The sequence below is a fragment of the Lutra lutra genome, chromosome 18 (genome assembly GCF_902655055.1).
Source record: "Lutra lutra chromosome 18, mLutLut1.2, whole genome shotgun sequence".
Lineage (NCBI taxonomy): Eukaryota > Metazoa > Chordata > Mammalia > Carnivora > Mustelidae > Lutra > Lutra lutra.
In genome coordinates, this window is record NC_062295.1 from 2,846,115 (window position 1) to 2,857,889 (window position 11,775).

Consider the following 11,775-nt stretch of genomic DNA (forward strand, 5'->3'; position numbering starts at 1 on the left):
CAAAGTATCCAATTCTCATGAAGCTCAATTTGTCTATTTTCTCTTTTGTTACCTATATATAGCTGTAACTTCAGTGTCACATCCAAGAAATCATCACCAGATCCCATGTCATGAAGCTTTGTGTTTTCTTCTAAAAATTTTATTACTTAGGTCTTACATTTAGGTCCTTAATCCTTTTGGAGCTTGTTTTTGTATATGATATTAGGTAAGATAGGTAAGGGTCTAACTTCATGCTTTTGCATGTGGCTGTCCAATTTTCACAGTACAATCTGTTGAAAAGACTGTCCTTTCCTCATTGTCAGAAATCTTTTTACCATATAAGTGAGGATGTCTTTCTGGGCTCTCTATTCAGTTCTGTTCATCTGTATGTCTGTCACTATGCCAATACCATAATGTCTTGATTACTGTAGCTTTGTACTGATTTTGAAATTAAGAAGTGTGAGTCTTCTAGTTTTGTTCTTTTTCAAGACTTTTTTTTTGGTTATTTGTCATCCCTTAAGATTCCATATGAAGTTTAGGATGAGTTTTTCTATTTCTGCAGAAAATTTTAAGATTTTAATATAATTGCATTGGATCTGTAGATAGCTTTGGGTAGTATGGACATTTCAATAATTGTAAGCCTTCCAATCCATGAACATGGGATGTGTTTCCATTTATTTTCTTCTTAAACTTCTTTCAGCAGCAGTTTGTCATTTTCATTGTGCAAATCATTTACTTCCTTAAGTTAATTCCTAAGCATTTTATTATTTTTGATGCTATTTTGAATGGAGTTGTTTTATAATTTCCTTTTCAGATTGTTCATTGTTTACATATGAAAATACAATTTCTATTTGTGTGTTGACTTTGTACTCTGCTACTTTTCTTTTTTTTTTAATTTTTTTTTTTTTAGATTTTATTTATTTATTTGACAGAGAGAGATCACAAGTAGACGGAGAGGCAGGCAAAGAGAGAGAGAGAGAGAGGGAGCAGGCTCCCTGCTGAGCAGAGAGCCCGACGCGGGACTCGATCCCAGGACCCTGAGATCATGACCTGAGCCGAAGGCAGCGGCCTAACCCACTGAGCCACCCAGGCACCCCTCTGCTACTTTTCTGAAATAATTTATTAGTTCTAACAATTGTTTTGTAAAAGAGCATATCATCTGTAAACAGAGATGATTTTAATTCTTCCTTTCCAATTTTGAAATGTTTTTTTTTCTTGCCTAGTTGCTCTAGCTAGAATTTCCACTACTATGTTGAATAGAAGTGGTAAAAGCGGGTTATATATCTTATTCCTCATCTTAGAAGAAATGCTTCTAGACTTCAAACATGGAGTGTGATGTTTTCTGTGTGTTTTCACAAATAGCTTTAGTTATGTGGAAGCAGATTCCTCCTGTTCCTAGTTTGTTGAGAGGTTTTGTTTTTGTTTTTTAAGGATTTCTTTACTTATTTTAGAGAGAGAGAGTGTGTGTGTGAGCATGAGTCGGGGAAGGGACAGAGGGAGAGGGAGAGAAGCAGAGTCTCCGCTAAGCAGGGAGCTTGATGTGGGGCTCCATCCAAGGACCATGAGATCATGACCTGAGCTGAAATCAAGAGCCAGACTCTTAATCAGCTGAGCCACCCAGGTACCCCAGAGTATTTTTTTAAGTTTATTTATTTAAGTAATCTCTACACCCAATATGAGGCTCAAACTCATGACCCTGAGATCAAGTCACATGCTTTTCTGACTGAATCAGCCAGGCACCCCCTGTTGAGTGTTTTTATTATAAAATGATATTTAGGGGCACCCAGGTGGCTGTGTTGGTTGAATGTCTGCTTTTGGCTCAGGTCATGATCCTGGGGTCCTGGGATAGAGCCCTGCATCAGACTTCTTGCTCAGCAGGGAGTCTGCTTCTCCCTCTATCCGGCCTGTGCTGTCTCTTTCTCACTCTCAAATAAATAAATAAAATCTTTAAGGACAAAAAAAGAAAGGATATTCAACTTTGTCAAGTGCTTTTTCTGCATCGGTTGAGATGGTCATGTGGTTTCTTTCCTTTATTCTGTTGATGTACATTACATTGATCGATTTTCCTATGTTAAATCATCATTGCATTCTGGGAATACATTCCTGACTTTATTAAATGATTAAATTGATTAAGTTCCTGAAATTTATTTTTGTTGAGGATTTTTGCATTTGTGTTCTTAAGGAATATTGATCCAAAGTTTTCTTTTCTTGTAATGTCTTTGGGTTTGGTAGACCGGACCTCATAGAATGAGTTAGGAAGGGGGTGCCTTCATGGCTCAGCTGGTTAAGCCTTTGATTCAGGTCATGATCCTGGGTCCCACATCGGGCTCCCTGCTCCGTGGGGAGCTGCTTCTTCTAATCTCTCTGCCTGCCGCTCCCCCTGCTTGTGCTCTCTCTCTGTGTGTCAAATAAATAAATAAAACCTTTAAAAAGAAAAACAGGGGTGCCTGGGTGGCTCAGAGGGTTGAGCCTCTGCCTTCGGCTTGGGTCATGATCTTGGGGTCCTGGGATCGGGCCCCGCATCAGGCTCTCTGCTCGGTGGGGAGACTGCTTCCCCCTCTCTCTCTGCCTGCTTGTAATCTCTCTCTCTCTGCCACATAAATAAAAATCTTAAAAAGGAAAAAGAAAAACAAAAAAAACAAGTGCCCTCCTTAATGCCCATTCCCCATCCATTCCCTCCATCAACCCTCAGTTTGCTATCGTTGAGTCTCTTACAGTTTGTTCCGCCCCCTTTCCATATGCTCATCTATTTTGTTTCTTAAATACCATATATGAGTGAAATCGTATGGTACTTGTCTTTCTCTGACTTATTTCACTTAGCATAATGCCCTCTAGCTCCATCCATGTCATTGCAAATGGCAAGATTTCATTCTTTTTGATGGCTGAGTAATAATAGTCCATTGTACATATAGACCACATCTTCTTTTCTTTTTTTTTAAGATTTTGTTTATTTGAAAAAGAGAAATCACAAGTAGGCAGAGAGGCAGGCAGAGAGAGAGAGGGGGAAGCAGGCTCCCTGCCAAGCAGAGAGCCCAATGCGGGACTCGATCCTAGGACCCTGAGATCATGACCTGAGCCAAAGGCAGAGGTTTAACCCACTGAGCGGCCCAGGCGCCCCCAGAAGCTTTTATCTTGATCAAGTTGCAATAGTTCATTTTTTTGCTTTTGTTTCCCTTGCCTGTGGTGATTGTCTAGTAAGAACTTGCTACGACTGAGGTTAAAGAGGTTTCTGCCTGTGTTTTCCCCTAGGATTTTGATGGTTTCCTGTCGCATACTTAGGTCTTTCATCCATTTCGAGTTTCTGTTTGTGTATGGTGCATGTAAGTGGTCCAGTTTCATTCTTCTGCATGTGGCTGTCCAGTTTCCCAACATTATTTGTAGGAGAGACTGTTTTCCATTGAATAGTCCTCCTTGCTCTATTGAAGATTAGCTGACCATATAGTTTTGGGTCCTGTTGATTTTTTGTAGTGAGATGTTTAAATTTCTATCTTATTTTCTTTTGTATCTATATTATAGCTATTTTCTTTGTGGTTACCATGGGATTGTATTTAACATCCTGAAATTACAACTAATTTGAATTTGTACCAGCCTGACCTCGCAGTATATAAAAACCTCGCTCCTCTGTAATTCCATCTGACCCTTCCGGTTGTCAACATCACAGTGTTGCATCTTTATAATTGTGTGCCCCCCAAACGTAAATTAATGATTCTTTTAAATTCTCTAGTCTCTTTTCTTTAATTTCAAAACATTTCTAAGGAATCTGTACACCCAGTGTGGGGCTCGAACTCAAAATTGTGAGATCAAGAGTCACATGTTCTACCAACTGAGTCAGCCACACGCCCCTTCTTTAGTTTCTTAAATTATGCAGAAACAGAATTTGGAGTTATAACCCAAAGTTGCGATAATACTAGCTTGTGCACCAATTTTTTTCCTGTAAAGTCTGCTAATAATCTTACTGAGGTTCCTTTATGTGATAGTTTCCTCCATCTTGCCCATTTCAATGTTTTCTTTTTTGTCTTTTGAAAGTTATATGGTTATAATGTGTCTTAGTACGGGCCTCTTTGAGTTCATCGTACCTGGAATTTATTGAGCTTCCTGGATATTTGATAATGTATTTTTATATGGAAAGAAATTAAGGTGTTCAGAATTATGATAGGATACCTTTTTGGGGGAGGTTGTGGTAATCAGATCCCATTTTTGTCTGGCCAAATAAAGAAAAGCTGGAACTACAGGACAATGTGATTAAGAAATTGTTTTTTTTTTTTTTAAGATTTTATTTATTTATTTGACAGACAGAGATCACAAGTAGGCAGAGAGGCAGGTAGAGAGAGAGGGGAAAGCAGGCTCCCTGCTGAGCAGAGAGCCCGATGTGGGACTCGATCCCAGGACCCTGAGATCATGACCTGAGCCGAAGGCAGTGGCTTAACCCACTGAGCCACCCAGGTGCCCAAGAAATTGTTTTTTATTTTTTGAATTTTTCTTCTCTTTTCTCTTCTCTTCTTTTCTTTTTTCTTTTCTCTTCTCTTCCCTTCCCTTCTCTTCTTTTCTTTTCTTTTTTCAGGTAGGCTCTGTGCCCAGTGTGAGCCTTGAACTCATGATCCTGTGATCAAGAGTTACATATGCTACCAACTGAGCCAGGTGCCCCTGTTTTATAAATTTCAACTGCTTAGATTTTGCTAACATTTATTGCTTCCCCACCTCATTTAAATAGATTGCTTACAGAATTATAAAAGTAATACATGCTCATTAAAAACATTTAAATAATATAAAAGCAAGTTAAGTATATGGCTCACATTTATTCCCCAGGAGGAACCTTTTCTGGTTGATATTTTGTTTTGTTTCATTTTTTAATTAGGTGTTAGTGCACTAGGGAAAATGAGACTATAAAAAGTATCAGGATAAGAAAAGGAAAAAAAAACTGTCACTATTTCCAGTTGACATGATTGTATACACTAAAAATCCAAAAGAATCTACAATTGATTAGAACTAACACATGAACTTAGCAAAATTTCTGAACACAAGATCAATACATAAAAATGTCATATATATTTCTGCTTGCTAGCAATAATGAAATTGAAAGTAAGATCTTGAAATATTTAAAAAGCAAATATCTAAGAATAAATCTAGCAAACAATTTGCAAGACCTCCACACTGAAAACTACAAAAGATACTAAAAGAAATTAAAGAAGACCTAAAGGAGGGATTTAACATATTCATGGGTTGGGAGACTTAATATTGTTAAAATGTTATCTCTTCCCAAATTGACCTATAAATTGAATGACTTTCTAATCAAAATTCCAGCAAGCTTTTTTGATGTGGAAGGGAGGGTAGACGTTGGCTAGCTGATTCTCAGACATGTATGTAAAGCAAAAGACTCTGGACTAGCCAAAATTATTTTGAAAAAGCAGAACTAAGCTTGAAAACTTACACTACACAATATCAAAGCTAGTCTAGGGATGTGGGTATTGCCACAAAGGCAGACAGATACCAATAGAGTGTCCAGAAAGAGACCCATACGTGTATGGTCACCAGATGTGAAACAAGGGCTCCGCTGTAGTTCAGCAGAGAAAGGATGGCCTTTGTATTAAATTCTGCTTTTCCAATGAGATAGTCTTATAGGAAAATGGACCTTGACCCCCTCCCTCCCATCATGCACAAAAATTAATTCAAGCTGGATCATAGATGTAAATATGTGTGTAAGACAGCCAAGCCTTTAGAAAAAACTATAGAACGCTTTAAGGAACTTGAGCTAAGGTAAGCTAACTTGAGGTTAGGACTAGACAGAGCACACAAAAGCACTAACCATGAAAGGAAAGAGCGACATATTAGGATTCATTAAAATTAAGGATATCTGTTCAACAGAAGACAGTTTTAAAAGGGTGAGAAAGCAGACTGCTGACTAGGGGATGTCTCTGATACATTTAAAAATCAGTGAGACATCCCAGTTAAAATTGAGCCAAAAAATTGAAGATGTATCACAAAAGATAATATCCTTAGTCATTAGAGAGGCGCCTGGGTGGCTCAGTTGGTTAAGCATCAGACTCTTGATTAGGGCTCAGGTCATGGTCTCAGGGTCATGAGATCAAGCCCTGCGTCCAGCTCTTTGCTTGGCATGGAGCCTGCTTAAGATTTTCTCTCTCTCACCTCTGCCCTTCCCCCGCTTCTTAGAAAGAAAATGTTTTAAATAGTAATATATATATATATGTATATCCTCAGTCATCAGAGAAATGGAAACTGAAATCACTTTGAAAAAATGTTTGGTGGTGATAAGACTAATTATGCCTATTTTTTGTGATCCAGCAATTCTCTGCCTGGGTGTGTGTATATCCAACAGAAACAAGTGTTTATATCCATCAACACATTGTGTCAGAATATTCTAGCAGCTTTATTCATAGTGTTCAAAAAAGTGGAAACAACCAATATCCATCAACAATAGAATGGGTTTCCTTTTTTTTTTTTCTTTTTTGGTACATTCATACAGTCAGGTCCTGCCTAGTAGTGACAGAACGCGAAGGACTGACACACTCAGCCATGTGGCTGACTCTCGCAGACGTGTGGAGTGAGAGAAATGAGACCACGCTCTGTGATTCCTAAAGTCAGGCCCAACCAGTGAGGCAGAGGCAGAGCAGTGGCTGCCCTCGGGGGTGGTTCCGAATGGGCAGGGGCCTGTGGGAGTTCTGGGGCACTGGAAACCTCCACACGTGGATCTGCTTGGGACAGACACGCAGGCATGTACACGTGTGAGAACCCGTGGAGTTCTCTTACTATCTGTAAGTTACAGCTCAAATCAAGGCCAGTGATGCTGGCCGTTTTCTACAAATGCAAATGTGCCTAAACCCAAAGGAAGCAATGTTCCTGGGGCCCCTTAGCCCATGAGGCCAGGACGCTAGGGCGTCTGTGTGGCTGTTGGCATCAGTGATGTCAACGGCCCGGGGCTGGACGTGGACTTGTGTCACTGGTTGTCCAGAGGCCCCCACAGGTGACAGACTGCTGCCGCCGGGGTCAGGGGTGGTGGCCGTACGAGGGGACCAGACTCAGTGCTTCTCCGCTCTGGCAGGACAGTGTCTAGAGCAGTTTTTAAATGTAATTTATTAAAATAGGCACAGCGTAAAAACTGTCATTGTAACCATTTTTTTAAGTGTACGATTCAGTGGTACTAAGTGCATTTACAATGCTGTGAGGCCGCCACCACCATCTGTAAGATGACTTTTACATCTTGACTTTTTCTTCTCCCGAAAACTCTGCCCCTATGAAGCACTAGGCTTGCCATTTCCTTCCTCCCAGCCCCGGACACCCACCCTTCTGCTTTCTGTCGCCGGGAAGCTGACTTCTCTAGGGACCTCACCGAAGTGAAATCATATGGTGTCTGTCTTTCTGTGTCTGGCTTCTTTCTTTCCTTTTTTTTTTTTTTTTTAAATTTATTTATTTATTTATTTATTTATTTTTTTAAAAGATTTTATTTATTTATTTGACAGACAGAGATCACAAGCAGGCAGAGAGGCAGGCAGAGAGAGAGGAGGAAGCAGGCTCCCCGCCAAGCAGAGAGCCCGATGCGGGGCTCGATCCCAGGACCCTGAGACCACGACCTGAGCCGAAGGCAGCAGCCTAACCCACTGAGCCACCCAGGCGCCCCTGTGTCTGGCTTCTTTCACTGAAGATAATGTTTTCCAGGTTCATCCTTGTTTTAACACATATGAACATTTCATTCCTTTTTAAGACTAAGTAATATTCCATCTTATGGATAGACCACATTTTGTGTTCACTCATCCCTTGACAGACATTTGGGTTGTTTCCACCTTTTTTCTCTTGTGAGTAAATGCTGCTGTGGACACGGGTGTGCAAATACCTGTTCAAGTCCCTGCTGTTAGCCCTTGGGGTGTATGTACTCAGAGGAGGAATGGCCAAATCAGACAGCCCTTCCACGCAGCACTATTTTTAAAAAGCCACTGCTTAGCCCAACCACCTAGAGGTGTCTTTGGTGTGAGGTAGGGCCTCAACACGTGTGTAGTTTAAAGCTACCCAGATGCTTGTAAGGAGCTGGCAGAATTGAGAACCGCTAGCTAGATCAGAGAGGCTGGGCAAGTGACAGAGGAGGGACCACAGCAGGCAAGAGTTAGGGGAGAGGAGACAGGACCGAGTGTGTCTGGGAAGCTGGGAGGGGTGAGTTCCCCCCGCCCCCACCCTGCAGTCCCATCAGGCTCTCTGTGTTGGAAACCAGCACTTCCTCTGAATCAGACACTGCTCTTTCTTAACCCCTGCCGACCTCGGGGGAGAGGGTCAGATTTAGCAAATTAAGATACAGGACGCCTAGTAAAATTTCACTTTCAGATAAACAGTGGTTCTTTAAGTATAAGTATATCCCAAGTATTCCATGGGGTGTACTTATACTTTAAAATCCAGGGCCAGCATCGGAGGCTGATGAGAGAGCTCCTCCACGGGACAGCTACCCGGCCACTCGTGGCAGCAGGCCCTGTGTGCAGCCCAGATGCTGCCCTGCAGGGTGGAACTCACCCCAGGCCTCTGAGTGGAGCATGACCCAGGGGCCACATGTCCACCAGGGACAGTCAGACAGGTCCTGCCCAGTGTAGTCCTCCTCTAGTGAGAGTGGAAAGAGGCCCCGCCAGCCTCAAGGTGGGGAAGATGGAGGGCAGGTGGGCCTCGGGGGGCCTTGGGGGATCTGAAGGCCAGAAGTCCGTCAGTATGAGAAGGTCTGAGCTGTGCTGGGCGGGGCCAGACCAGACGGACGCCCTTCCTCCGGAGCCCGGCTTCCCCTTGCCCACGCATCCTCCAGAGCCTCGTCCATGGGGTAGGACGCAGCGGAGGACCTGTGCTCGCTGGTTTCGCTGTCACTCAGACCCTGTCCCTCAGGCTCTACAGCTGAGCTTCTGTCTCATCCCTGATAAGACACAGGTCCCGACTGACTCATCAGCTCTCCCAGCAGGTCCTGTCTTGTCCTATGCTCCCCTTCCTGGGGCCTTAGTCCTAGCTGTCTGTGGCCCGTGCACAATGGCCAGCCTCCCTCGGCCCACCTGCACTCCACGGCTGTAAACCCCACGGAGCTGACCTCCTGCCTGGGCTGCCCTTCCCTCAGGCCACGGGCTCGGGGGTGCTCCTCTCTCCCAACTCCCCGCCCCCACCCCGCCTCCGAAGGCCCAAGAGCACAGTTTTCAGCCCCTTTGAGGCAGCCCAGCACCATGGCTGTGGACCACTTGAAACCAAATAGCCTTTCCCAGAGAGGGGAGGAAGTGGTACCTTTGCTGCAGGACACAGCCCTCGTGAAACTGCTGTGCCCCTGGGACAGAGGAGGGCCGGCCAGCCGGCACCCCACCTGGGAGCCAGCCTCAGAGTGGCCTGTGGTGGCCAAGAGAGAGACCCCAGCTCGGGGAAAGCCTGTGGCCCCCATTGAGGAGACCCAGAGGAGCTTGGGAGCCCAGAAGCTGGGCCATGGCCCCCATGCCCAGCAGCCACACCAGTCCAGCTCAGCGGCACCTTCTGAGAAGGCCTATGTGGTTGCCATCTCTCTCAGAATGACGCGCCTCATCTCCGTCCAAAGGAGTGGCTGGGAGAGAGCCCTTGGGGCTGCTCACCCAACAGGACCCCAGCCCACCTGCACCATCCACCCTTGGCGCTTGGGACCCTGGGGCAAGTCTGGCACTGTCACCCCCATCTTACAGGTGGAAGGGGAATGCCAGGAATGGAGCCCAGGTCTGAAGATGCCAGGTTTCTCCCCTGGGCTGCCCCGCTCGACCTCCCTTCTGCCTGCCTGCAGCATTTGCTGGCTACTTCCTGCTCCTCCTAGCCCATCATTAGTACCGGGGAGCTGGGCTGTGTCCCCTCGGCCCATTGTGGGCCGCCCTTGGGCACATGTTTGTTTATTCCACACGGAGAACTAGTCCTGCTCAGCAGCTGCCAGCACCCACGGGGACATCTTCTCCGCGCCACCCAGCCACTGCTCCCTACAGCAGCTCAGGCCTTAAAAGTCACGGTCCTTCCTGCAGTCTCTTCTTCCTCCCCGTCCTGTGCTGAGGCAGCCCGGGCTTGACTTACCTTCTGGGCCTCATTGTCCTAGGGAGGCCGAGACTGGGGGGCTCGGGCTGCTCCATCCCGGTGCTCCCACGCTCAGCCCACGCTCCAGTGGGCGGAGGCAGCGGCGTGGTGGCAGGGTGGGGGGGTGTCCCGGAATTCTCTGTGGCCGGCCAGCCGGGCCTCGAGCCCTCAGGATCTGTGCAAGGCAGGAGCCAGGTCTTGCGGGAAGGGATGGGGAGGTGCTGCCCGTGCAGGGCAGGGGGGTTGTGGCCCTCCGGCTCTCGCAGTCCCCGGAGCCCACCGGCTGTCACGCCAGCTGGGGCTCCTCACCTCTTCCTGTGCCGGGCTCCACCTCAACCCTCCTTCCTGTCTGATTTCAAAAGCCAACAGCCTCTCAGACAAATCAGTGAGCCGCGGCTGCCCGCATTGGCCCCGTCGCTGCCTGTAAGTCAGAGAGGCAGGGGTGCTGCTAGGATCTCGGTTTGAGGACCCTTGCAGACGTCATGCTCAGCAGAGAGGTCCAACCAAGGCCACAGAGGAAAACAGTCTCAGCACCAGCAGACCTTGGTTTTTGTGGGGCCGGAGGGAAATGAGACGGGCTGCAGGGGCGTTCAGTGACTTGTCCAAGGCCACACAGCAGGAAGCTGGCCACTGTGTCTGGAGCAGAGCCCTCTCACTTCCAGGCTGGCACGCTGTGCTGTGGCCGTGGCCCTCGTCATCCTGTCTCATCTCCTGTGCTTTCCTCTCTCTAGCACCTAGCAGGCACCTGCTCCCCAGCTGTACCCCACAGCGTCTTCCCAAAGGCAGGCCGGCTGTACCCTGAAACAGCAGAGTGTGGCAGTTCCCTCAGGCCCCGGAGGTGGGCCTCAGCACGTGGGCGTGAAGGGGTGAGGGGAAGGGCATGCCCAGAGTGGTCAACAGAAGCATGAGGAATAGTATGGAGGAGATAGAGGAAAAGTACAGGACATCCTCAGGTGACAGGAGGCAATCCTCTTAATGTGGAGCCACGGAGACAAGGTTGGAGCCCAGGGTTGGGTGGCTCAGTTTTCCTAAGCAGGCCAGCTGGGAGCCATTGATGGTCATAGAGCAGGAGGGTAGTGGGTTCAGGCGATGGCGGCAGCTGGGGGATAAAGGGCGGTGGGAAGGGCCACGTGCTTCTCTAGCCTGTTCTCCTGGGCTGTGCGCAGGTGATGGTGGAGAAGGGAGCAGAGGGGGACTGCAGTGGTAGATTAGAAGTTCTCTGTGCAGTGACACCCTTCTGGGCCCCCCTCCCTGCCTCCCTCCCAGCAGTGCCTTCAGAGGCCCCAGCAGCTTGCCGGTGCCGGGGGGAGACGCATGGGGGCTGCCCTCGAGAAGCCTGCTGAGGCCACCGGCCGTCAGAGCACACACTGTAGCCGCGGCTGGGAGGTGCACCGAAGGCGTCTGAAACCAGGCCGCCCACAGGATGTTGGAAGCCGCAGGGGCCTGGTAGGTATCTGTCACTTGAGCGACGACGCCAGGAGGCACGCTCTGCTCCCCCCTCCACAGCTCGGGGAGGGGGATCCTGAGCACAGGAGGAAACAGCCTGCTCCCTGGGGGTCTTGGGCACCCTCCTCTGCAACTTCGGCATCCACCTCACACAGAGGGCCCGTGGCCATCCAGGGCTGGCCCATGGGCTCCCTCTGCCAGCTACTCCGTGAGAGGCTGGGAGACCTTCGTCCTGACTCTCCTGGGTGTTTGTATGTTTGGGGCACTGTCTCCCACGGTTGTTCTCATTCTGGAGCTCACTGT

General features: G+C 47.3%; 1 protein-coding gene across 7 annotated transcripts in view; it reads right to left on the minus strand.

Annotated features, from left to right (window-relative positions):
- NLRC3 (NLR family CARD domain containing 3) overlaps positions 1 to 10,343 on the minus strand; it is a 34,610-nt gene extending 24,267 nt beyond the window's left edge. For all 7 annotated transcript variants that reach the window (XM_047713905.1, XM_047713901.1, XM_047713906.1 and 4 more), the window contains exon 1: positions 10,027 to 10,343. The gene's annotated coding sequence lies outside the window, so the exon portion shown is untranslated. The remainder of the gene's footprint in view (positions 1 to 10,026) is intronic.
- Between the last annotated feature and the right edge of the window lie 1,432 nt (positions 10,344 to 11,775).